This window comes from Polyodon spathula, chromosome 21, assembly GCF_017654505.1.
Source record: "Polyodon spathula isolate WHYD16114869_AA chromosome 21, ASM1765450v1, whole genome shotgun sequence".
NCBI lineage: Eukaryota > Metazoa > Chordata > Actinopteri > Acipenseriformes > Polyodontidae > Polyodon > Polyodon spathula.
In genome coordinates this window covers 12,369,353-12,379,301 of record NC_054554.1, presented here as the reverse complement: position 1 = coordinate 12,379,301, position 9,949 = coordinate 12,369,353, and the positions used below count along the sequence as shown (strand labels likewise).

Sequence of the window (9,949 nt, the reverse complement as noted above, 5' to 3'; positions counted from 1 at the left end):
TACCCTCAACACCATAAAACACCAAATGAAAATATTTCGGTGGGATTTTTTTTTTAATTATTTTTCTATTTTTTTTAAATCTCTCCTTCAAATTTCCAAGTTTACATTTGCAATTGGATCAAAGTTATGTGCACATATGGTAACAGTTACATAATCACTATAGCTTTTGGTTTAATTGTTATCCAGTTTTTCTATAATATTGTGAAACGAGCGCTTTCAAGTTAAAGTTGATTTTTTAATCATATCGTTTGCAGTCACTAGTTCCAATTTCATTGGACATGTTTACACTGAAGTTCCAGTCCTTAGTCCAAACGCCCACGGAGGAGGGGAACTCTCTTCGAGGCCACTTGACCTGGTTGATATGGAGAAACGTCAGTTCCGGTGTACACAGACAGGGAATTGCTGTCAGGAGGGTGGACGACGTTGCTGGTAAGAGATGTGTTTAATATCTATTTTTAAAAACGTTGAAGACGCGACAAAAAAATAAAACCCCGTCTAATGTAACCTTAACGGTATATAATATCTCTGACTGTAAAATTAGCATTTGCGGAGCTTCGGGCTGTATAATGGAAGATTAATTGTGTCGCAGATTTGATGTCAGGGAATCACTCGGTGCAGTACATTCTGTATGCAGCAGGCTATTGTGAGTACTCCTTAGTGCTAGTAGCACGAGTCGTGATCTTTTCAAATACAAGCATGTATTTGGTTTGATTTACGAAATGAAAGCGCGGTGGCATTTTGAGTGTGTGTTAGTTGATTCACTTGGTGTGTCTATCGCGATCATGCTGGATAAAAACGGATCAAAACGTACCGTATGAATTAGGTATTTCCATGGTATTTAATGTAAATTGATTAACGATTAACGTAACCGTTCGTGTTTAATATTTTATTTTACATGTTCATGCCGTGTCCATTAAAAAAGAGACATTTAGATCACTGTTGGGTGTGTGTAAGCGGCATGTAGTGTTGCCGAACTGTTGCATCGCTCGCTGTAGTTATGGAGAAGGGAGAAAATCCTTCGGTGATTTTTTTTTTTTGGGGGGGCGTTAAAAGGCCGTATTAATAGCTTGCTAAAAAGTGTCCCTAGCAATGTGTAGTGAGTTTCGGTGAAACTGGCATACTGCGCTTGCGGAAATTCCAGTGCACCTTCCTGCTACATAGTGATCAGCTGCGTAAATAGACATTGATATGGCTTCTGTGTTTTTCTAAGCCGGGTGCACTACGGGCGGTACAGTATTTCGAAGCGACAGGTAGACATGAAATATATAATAATGTATTTGTTTATTTGCATGTCATTTGTTGTGCTGATTACAGTAGACGTGGCTCTGCAATGGTGTTTAAAGAATAAGGGCATTTAATTGATTGCAGTAGCACATATGCAAAAGCACAATAGGTTGCAATTGGTGACTTCAACCAACTTTATGCATCCATATTTGGAGCTGTTTTTAAATGCTCAGTTTTGTTTTAGGGGCACTTTAAGAAATTACTTTTTGAGGTATTTTCAAACTTTTATTAACGGATATTAGTTAACACTGTAAAATGAATTTATTTTGTAATCAAAAAGCAGTGTGTATGAAATGTTTACAATATCAGTTATCCAGCTTTTATTAAAAGGTTCATCGGAGCATTGGTCTGTAATGTTAAAGGTATATATGATTAGTGTAGTAGTCCTATACAATGTTATCTGTACAACAAAACGCCATGTAGAGCCAAGGAAAATCTCAACAGACTGATATGGATTGCGACCCTGCTACAGCTAAAACTGAATTGGGGTCTGAACAAACTGGACTGACGTGATCCGTTTTCTCATAGTGCATAGAAATGGTAAACTGTGGAGACAATCGTAAGCAGACACCAAGGGATTATATTTTAGAATAACATTTAACAAGAAACTATAATTGGCTAGTCCTAGGCAGTGTAATAATATGCACATTCAATCAGTTGAATCTTGTCTATCATAGTTTATTTTATATTAATCCATTTTAAAAAGTAAAACTCAGGGTGTGTGAGTTTAGGTAGCAACATTGCTCTTGTAGTACTGTAGCTAACTCTGGTAAATAGGATATGACCCTGCTGGTTCAGATTTAAAAACCCTTTTATGAATCATTGAGAAACCTTGAATGGGTGATAGATCACATGCAGCCTCGCCCATCAAAACTGTAAACACAGTGATACTACTGTGTATTCTCCTGTGCTAGCTGCTGTGTTAAGCACAAATGACAGATCAGCAGATTGTTGTAAACTAAGCTAGTGAATGCTATGCAGCAATATTTTAAATCAGGGGTGTCAAACTCAGTTGCTGGAGGGCTGCAGTGTTTCTGGCTTTTGTTCCACCTAAGACCTCAGTTGCTTAATTGGTCTAATTATGTGATTAACTGGACACATTTAACACTTCTCTTCAAATTCAAAATGTCTCATAGGTAGTGTACCTTGAATCAAGTGCATTTTTAAAACCATCAACTGCAAAATACCTTAAAATGTTAAATATGTCAAATTGAACAAATACTTAGATCAATTAAGTTAATTGAGAGTAAGTTGGAATGAAAACCAGAAGACCTGTGGCCCTCGAAGACTAGTTTTGACACCCCTGTTTTAAGTGGTCCTATCAAATTCTATTGCTTGAAATTAATGAAGTTTTGCTTTAGTATATATAATATGTTTTAACCATCATTTAGTGTTAAATAATCAAAAAAAAGCAAACTGCAAAAAGGTGAAACAAAGTCTGTTTTTACTGACAATGGAAAACAAACCAACAGATAAGTGTTTTTTTTTCTTAAATTAAAGTTGAAAGCTACAGCAAATGAAAGGTATTGGATTGAGTTAAGCATTGTCAACATGTTGTGCTTCGTGTGGCGTGTATACTTAGAAACAATGTTTTAGTATCTGTGTTATTATACTGTAGGGTGGAACTTGAGCTAGGTTTTATGGTGAAAAGATTTCGGTCTGCGTTTGCTGGGATCATGTGGAATGTATTTCCTGTTTGGGCCACTGATGTTAGGAAATATCTGTCTTGCCACAAATTACAGTATGGTTTAGTTTTAAATGTACAATAATACATATCGTCTTTTTATATCGACTTCTATTACTGCTAAGAAATATGTGCTTTGATATATTTTCTGCAAGTGAAAACTAATAAAATGTAAACTTATTTTCTTGTATCCTAGAAACATTCTTAAGAAGAATAACTTTTGTTTCACTTTTGTACGTTGCTGACAGTAATGTATTATTGCGAAGCTTTATGATCTCAGGATGTGCCCTCGGTTCTCATTGGGTGTGTACTGTTGAAATAAAGCTTCAGTTTCCATCTGCACCATGACATTTAAAAGTAGGTCCCATCTCTTGTTGCATTATGTACGTTTATCTGCCGTGCCGGCAAGTTCCATCTGTAACCAAACGTTAGACAAAAATCTGAATATTGCATATGAGAGTGTAGAAATAAAGGTGACAAATATCATTGTGCTGCTTGATTGCTTATTTCTGGTGACTGTGTGACATGCCGCCTGTAAGGACACTCACAGGATCGCGTCCTTTGTCATTGCTATTTGTAGAGGCTGATTTGGAGAAATTGATCACTGTCAGACCCGTCCAGGTGACAGATAAAAATGTAGCATTAGTGAAATGCAAATCCAAAATTTCAGGAATGTCTGTGGCTCTCTGTATTTCAGCTGGGTTTATTTAGGCATTTTGTATAGCAGGCTGGTAACTATGATAAAAATGTTTTAATTTAATGTCTCACTTTTACATTAGCAGTGTACCAGGGACCATGGACAACATAAGCACCCAGCTGTGTTCACAACCACTCCGAGACCCCCAAATGTAACAGAAGCAGTGTTTCTCTTGTCCTGTTACTTACAGTATTAACTAATTGACTCATTTACAATATCTTTTCGTAAGCCCTATTATTTTGATGTGGACAATATGTAAAATTAAAAGCCCCAACAGTCACCTTCAGTTTTTCACGGAAATAAAATATTCCTTATTATCTGTTTACTACATTCGCCTGTGCATTCTGCTTTATCAAGTTTAACGACTGGTTTAAAATCTGTTAAACATTAGTTTACATTGTGTTGTAAGTAGTAGCCTAGTTGCTCTTGAGAGTACTTCGATTTTAAATACCTGCAGTCAGTATTAGCCAAATGTTTAGATGCTTGTTCATTTTCCAGATAGCTGTCAATTGGCTGTGTTTGGCGATTAAAGACAGCAATGCTAGCCTGTTAAAATTTCAAACAAAGAAGGCATGCGGCTGTTATTGTAATTACCATGTTGGGAAAAGTGTGGTAAAGCCTTTATTAACTTTACATGCTCCCGAATTTCTGTATGGTATACTGAGGTTATAGGATGACGAAAGTCTACTGCAGTAAGTGAATGGTTTACAAACTACAAGGAGTATTGATATAACACATACGCTGTAATATGTACTGTTTTTAATTACAATTTAATAAATCCAGATATGTTTGTTTTCTATTCATGACCAACCAATATTTAGTCCATTGTGATTTTCATTGACAAGAAGGAAAAGACTGAAGACAATACTGTCGCAGTAGGTGGCCAATTGTGATTGAAAAATTAGCAAATTGATTTTCAAAGCGAATTCCAAGAGATGCGTTGGGTAGTTTTTTTTTGTTTTGTTTTGTTTTTTTAAATCTGATCATCCGTACCAATATTGAGAATAAAGCATGGTAAAAGCCTCAATATGATATGATTGATGTCGTAGGGTTTTTTTGTTACGTATGGCAAGTGCACTATTATTGGCTGAAAGATCCTCAGGAGTCTATACAATTTACAAACAGAGTAGTACTGTAAAACTTGTGTCAGGTAATACACACCTTCAGTACAGTATGTTTGGTGCTTGGTAAATAAAGCTGCTATTTTTAAATGACAAACAAACTAGCAGTGCAGTTGTCAAGGAGTCTGTTACTAGTGTTCTGTAGTAAACCTGTTACTACCGCACAGTACATGCTTAAGGGATTCTGTTAGGAAGCCCATTATTGTCTCAGTTCTTGCTTCGACAGCATAAGAATGGTTTGACCCTCCACCTCTTCATATTTATTGTTCTGTGGTTCTTCTAAGCTGCTTATAATTACACCCCGAGTCTGTCTGTGCAGTGCCAACACAACTGCGGTACTAATAACAAAATGACATGCATTCCAGAGTCTTGCTGTGTAACTGGAGGTGTTTTAACATAAAGATGAAAGTTTGTCATTTAAAGGCTAGGGTTGGCCAGAGTATACAGTATATGAGATGTGTTTGAATAGCCAGCTTATCAGTTCACGTTGTCACCCCGAGGAAATTAGTAGCATTTAGCTAATTGGTTGCATGAGGCTGTCTGACGTGCTTTTGTTTGATTTCTTGAAGGAATAACATGGATCACAAAGTAATTGTTTTATACATAACTTTGGATTTGAGAACAAAACATGTTGTGTTGCAGTATAAAAAAACTAAAGCCCTCTGAGCGAAGAATAACTTTGAGGAGCTGCCAGGGGTTCAGCTTCTAAATAACTTGCTGTTTGTTTAATGCTTTATGTGCCAAAAGATGACGAATTTAAAGAGAGAATGATCCTTTTGGACAATTGAAATGTTTAAAATGAAGCCTTGTATTGTCCATCTGTCACACTAGGTATGGTGAGCACAATAACTGGTGGCACCAGTCTTCACTTTCATTACACTCCTACAAATGTTAGATTTAACGTTGTTTGAGAATCTGTTTGATTTCCACAACAGTATTCTATGTATGTTTGAGAGAATTATTACAGTCCATTAAAGGAATAATGTACTCCAGGTTGTGTGTTTTTCTTCCCTCTCATTAACACAACTTTCCCACAATAATTTTGCTTCAGATTGTTTATCTTCCTTACTTCCTGTAACACCTAGGCCATGCTGCTTGTATTCTGGACTTGTACTCGTGTGCAGATCAGATGGATTACAGTGTGCAGGCTAATACAGTAGTTGTTGTCTAAGCACATTTGTTTTACTTCACTGGGAGTTTTGAACTAGTTCCGTGTGTTGACAATGAGGCGTTATTAACTAGTCGAGAAGCGATTAGCAAATTACAACTTCAGGAGTAAAAGGGTACAGTGTGAAAACAGTATATACCTGTTTCACAGGAAACGCTTGGTGTAAGGCAGAGTAATGGGATTTACCCAAAAATGAAGTCTGGAAAATGGAAATCTATTGCAAAAAGATAGGGAACTTGTGAGCAAGTTGTTTGTTGTTGAGGTGTATGAAAGCCCTGGTCCCTTTTAAATAAATCTTGACCTCACCCGAAAATAATATGAGTTATTCCAAGCTAAGTGCTAATCGTGATCTGTGAATACAAATTTAACACATTTTAATTCTTCACTAGGTCCTGCCAGCATCTTATATTTGTCATTTTAGTAGTCAGAACAGAAGAATGGTTTACTTGTGGTCACTTACAGCATAGGGTAACTGCTTGGTCTTTGTCTGTCGGCGCTTGAACATGTTCCAGTTAAGCAAGACAGGTTATTATTAGATACTGTTAATTTGGAACTTCTTACTATGTTGACATATTTTAACATTGAGCAACTGTAGAAATGTGCCTTTTAATTAGCACTGTGCCCTCAGGTGCAAGGTGTGGTGCTGTAGTGTCCTACAGAGCTAAATGAATCTTACTGAAGCAGAAGATAAAACATTGTGCCGCTGATGATAGGGTTACCTGGGAAACGAATGCACATGTTGCATGTAACGCTTGTTTTATCATTGCCTTGTAGTTGTGGCTGCAGGCTTAAAACTTAAAATGGTTTAATTATTGAATTCATATACTGAAGAATTCATAAACTCAGTCGTTTGTGTAAAACCTTCTCTTATCAATTTCCATACATTTAGTACATTATTTGCTACTTAAGTCCAGTAATGTAATGATACATTTTTTTGTTATGTTTCGGATATTTAAAAGGACCAGCCTATTCTTACTGTTGATGTTGATTTTTTGTAATTTGGGGGAAAATTGTGGCAGAAAAATGTGTTTGGATTGAGTAAGCACATCACTGATCATGCTAATTCAGTCCAAACAAAAATGTGATGCTTTGGTTACCTGAATAGACTTGCAGAGTTCCACTTTCAATAGGAAGCAATTATTTCTCTCAACAGGCATTCATTGTGGGTTCAGCTTTATCACTGACTGACTAAGCATGTTTTATGTAACCATTTAAGAAGATTCTCAGAGGATTATCGGAAGGTGAGTAAAGAGCAGACATGTTGAGGAAAGCACTGTAGGAATTACTGTTATTTGTATGCCAAGCAGAGCAGCAAGTGGTGATTTTTCTTAGACTAACTAACATGTTCAAGGTCCCAAGCTTACAAGACCACATACTGTTCCCATCAGGTAATGGAGTTCAAAACAAATAAAAGTACTAATAGAGGAAAATGATTTGGACTACAGAAATAATGTAAGATGCCTTGTCATGTCCACTTCTATTCATAGTTTTGTTGATATTCTGTTACCAAGATTGTGCAAGACGAAGGAACTTGAGACTTGTTGCTGCTTCATAGGATATTTTCCTTGCAGGACTTCATAAAGAACCCTAATAAATATGTACTGTAGTTCATCATTCTTGCGTTGTGGTGTTCTCTTCCATTGCAGACATTTGCTCACAGGGAAGATACAGTAACAAAACTTAGTTTGGTAATCTTTAATTGCTAAGGTATTGTGACTTCAAAGGGTAAAAGATACCATGGGGTATATGGTAAGAGAATCAGCGATTTTCAGAGGTGTCTAAAACTGATAACAGGATGTGAACCTACAGTATGGAAGCAATTTTCGAATGAATATTCAAAACGGCTTAATGTAACAGTTTCTACATTTTTTAAACTGAAATAAATAACACCCATTTTCTGCAGTAGTGTGTTTCGCTCCTTTGCTTAATACTTGTAATGGGTTTATTTTACTTCCGAGATCCAATTATAGTTCAGCTTATTAAAAATGTAATAATTGGTGAATACAGTATTACATTTGTCAAGATATCCACCTATAAAAAACACTTGTTTCAGTACTGATTTATAGAATTATTGGAGGAGGGAGTGGAGGAAGGAACAGCTTGAACATCATGGGTGAATTCAGACTAATCTTTTATCTGTTTCTGTCTACTGTACATTCCTCCAAAACTATTCTGTTCTCAGCTTTATTTGAAGTCAGTTTCAGTTTTATTTACTGGCTGAAGGCACACACGTTTCCCCCTTCCTTCAATCGTTCCCTTCTGTGAAGTAAACAAGCATGCGTCTGCTACGGCAGCCATGCAGCAGCAAGAAGGGGTTAAAGCAAGTAACAATGGATATCGCTTTTAAAATGAAAAGCTACTGTATTGAAAAATATAATTAAATCAGACTGCTATCTTCCCCAGCCTGACAGCTAGTTTTAGTTAGATCTGACAGACACTGTTACTGTTGCTCTGACCTCCGTGAAAACCAGAATTTTAGATTGACATTGACAAAGAGAATTTAATTGGCTACCCTTGAATAGTTTCTAAAACATTTGTGTTCTGAATGAGTTTTTGAAATAAAGTATCTGTACAAGTGAATTGATATCTCCTTTTTTTTTAAATACTTTTTTTGCTTCCAGGTAACAAACCTATAGTGGTATGTGACCCTTATAGGTTTGTACTAGGGCTGCTCCGATAACAGATAAATCAACTGGAGTTTTTTTTTATTTTTTTTTGTCTGGCATTTTGTCTGAAGAAGTCCAATCAATACTGAGAGGAGTCAGGAGATAAACAGTTGAAGGTCTTGCGTAGGTTTAACCAATAGGAGAGTCAAAGATCTGTCCCTTGTTATGCAGCTGTCCAATCACTAGTAAGCAGAGGCGGGAAATAAATATTCCAGGGGTAAGCGGTTTAAGACTAGCTGAATTTCACGTGATATTACTAAATCTTTTCATTTTCCTTAAAGTAGGAAGCTAGCAATCCTAAGTAGAAGGCAGGGGTGTATGGGGTCCTCCTCCAGCACAGGTGTAGAGTGCAACGCCCCCCACCGAAAACAAATTTCGGGGTTTTGCAGGGGTCTAAAATATGTGCCTTATTAGAGACCCTAAATTATTTTTTTTATGATTTTAGGCATCCAGATTTAAAGCAAGTAAAAGTTACTTATGCATTTCTATGAAAAGTAATTACAAAATAATTGATTTATATTAGAATTTAAAACCACACACTTGTCTTAGCACACAGTTTTGCTGATTCAGCTACAAGATGTACCGGTCAGATCTTTTACTGCATAATAAGTGATGTGAAGTGCTGGTATGTCCAGGCCTTTAAGGTGTGCAAACATAGATAGTGGCATTAATGAATGGGTTAACACTGTGTTTGCTTTCACTTTGAAACTTTTTAATCATACACACTCACCATCTGTATAGTTGGTTTATCGATCTGAGTGTCTCTCGTGGCGACACTTTCTGGCAAAATTGAGCTACAACAGTATTGTATTCAAAGTCTTATATGGAGTGTATACAATCTACGTTAATAACTACATAAACATTAATGTGATTTCTAAAATAAGTAGTCCTAATTACTATCGTGCCATTAAAGTAAGAGGGACAGACAGTTTCTTGTTTAAACCTGATTTTGAGGGGTGTGTTTTTCTCGGCCCTTTCAAAACCGATTGGGACGCCATTTGGCACGCTTGGTGTCTGTCACAGATAAGTGTTTTGGTATAGATTGTGAAAATCCGTTCTGTAGTTTTCAAGTTACAGAATGGCATAAAAATTAGTTTTTACAAATTTATTCGGACAATTTTTTGCACTCAAATAACAACAACAAAAACTGCTGCAAGTTTAAATACCTCCTTTGGTAGGCTCATTAACAAGGAAGGCCTTTTTGTGGAACCAACAAAATCGATCTAGTAATTACCAAGATATTTTTCTTCGTGCATGCGTTGTTAGTTTTTTCATAACTGTGAAAATACGCCAGCGCACTTCGGTCAAATGTTACAACGATCGGTCGCC

At 36.5% G+C, this 9,949-nt stretch overlaps 1 protein-coding gene across 2 annotated transcripts in view; it reads left to right on the top strand.

Moving 5' to 3' along the window:
• The first annotated feature begins 366 nt into the window (after positions 1 to 366).
• Positions 367 to 9,949, top strand: part of LOC121296726 (granule associated Rac and RHOG effector protein 1-like) — a 49,724-nt gene continuing 40,141 nt past the window's right edge. Inside the window, exon 1 of one of the 2 annotated variants that reach the window (XM_041222501.1) lies at positions 367 to 429. The gene's annotated coding sequence lies outside the window, so the exon portion shown is untranslated. The remainder of the gene's footprint in view (positions 430 to 9,949) is intronic. The other variant, XM_041222500.1, reaches the window with a different exon arrangement.